Genomic DNA, 1,326 nt, shown 5'->3' with positions numbered 1-1,326 from the left:
ATATACGTCCCCATGAAGTAAAAACCACACTAGATATTTTTTCTTTACTTAGCTGAATTGGGTCACCATTAATAATATTTTTTTTTAAGACTCAAAAATATAATAAGTAAAATCAGGAAAGCCACAGCAATTTTCTCTTCACCTGACAAAACTAGGCCATTTTCTGGTCAATATATTTTTCCTGTTAACTTGATTGATTGACTGATTGATTACACTGAAAAGACAAATATGCTGATAAATTTAAACAAGGAAGTAGGGCTGTTTTCATCCGACAGAACTGGGTTAATTTAGTAATATGTTTCTTCTTAGTTAATTCTTAAAGATATATTGAGGAGAATAACAGGGTAATTTGAGTGTATCTGTTCTCAGCCGACAACTGGGAAGATTTACAGTGCCAATGTATTCTTGTCCTTATACACACACACACACACACACACACACACACACACACACACACAGGGAAGCAACAGTAGGATTTTTTCAATTTAACTGTCGAGGGTACACACACACACACACACACACACACACACAGGGAAACTACAGTAGGATTCTTTCAATTTAACTGTCGAGGGTACACACACACACACACACACACACACACACACACACACACACACACACACACACACACACACACAGAAGGAAACTACAGGATTTTTTCTAGTTAACTGTCGAAGATACATTGTCACACACACACACACACACACACACACACACACACACACACAGGAAACGACAGCAGGATTATTTTCACCACAAAACTGGGTCACTTTACGTCATTATTAATTATCGGTATTTATTAATTTATCTATCTATCTATCTATCTATCTCTTTCTCTTTCTCAGGTGGTTCGAAGGAAATAGGACGGCAGGTGCACGATCTCCTACAAGAAAAGAAAAAGGAAGGAAGAAAAGAAAAGGCGACGATGACACCACGGAAGCTGCTCTGAGTGGCATGGGAGGCTACGTGACACATCTTCCTTAGCGATTTATGAAAGAAAAAAAAAAATGATGACTGACGATGCTTCCCTGAGTGGCACTTGAGTCTACGTGGCAAATCTTCCTCAGCGAATTATTCTGATCCTTAAATTTCAATATACTCTTGAAAGTTACTGATACACACACTCGATACGAAATGGGAGGAATAAGAGCTTTGGATATTGCTCAACACCTCTTCCTTAGCGATTTATTTTGATTATTAAATTTGAAAATGCTCTTGAAAGTTAATGATGGAAATTTTGTCGATATGGAAACGCAAGAAAGTGCTTTGGATATTTCTCAACGCTTCTTCCTTAGCGATTTATTTTGTTTTAAACTTCAATATGCT

General features: G+C 37.3%; 1 long non-coding RNA gene across 1 annotated transcript in view; it reads left to right on the top strand.

Annotated features, from left to right (window-relative positions):
• The window catches only part of LOC145397438 (uncharacterized), a 1,876-nt gene extending 801 nt beyond the window's left edge, over window positions 1–1,075 (top strand). Inside the window, exon 2 of the long non-coding RNA XR_013896987.1 lies at window positions 846–1,075. This is a non-coding gene — a long non-coding RNA (uncharacterized LOC145397438). The remainder of the gene's footprint in view (window positions 1–845) is intronic.
• Window positions 1,076–1,326: the final 251 nt, after the last annotated feature.

This window comes from Coenobita brevimanus, chromosome 41, assembly GCF_032717465.1.
Source record: "Coenobita brevimanus isolate Jiangsu-jjx chromosome 41, ASM3271746v2, whole genome shotgun sequence".
NCBI lineage: Eukaryota > Metazoa > Arthropoda > Malacostraca > Decapoda > Coenobitidae > Coenobita > Coenobita brevimanus.
Note: the sequence above shows the minus strand (reverse complement) of the source record. Positions and strands in the feature narration are given on the sequence as shown.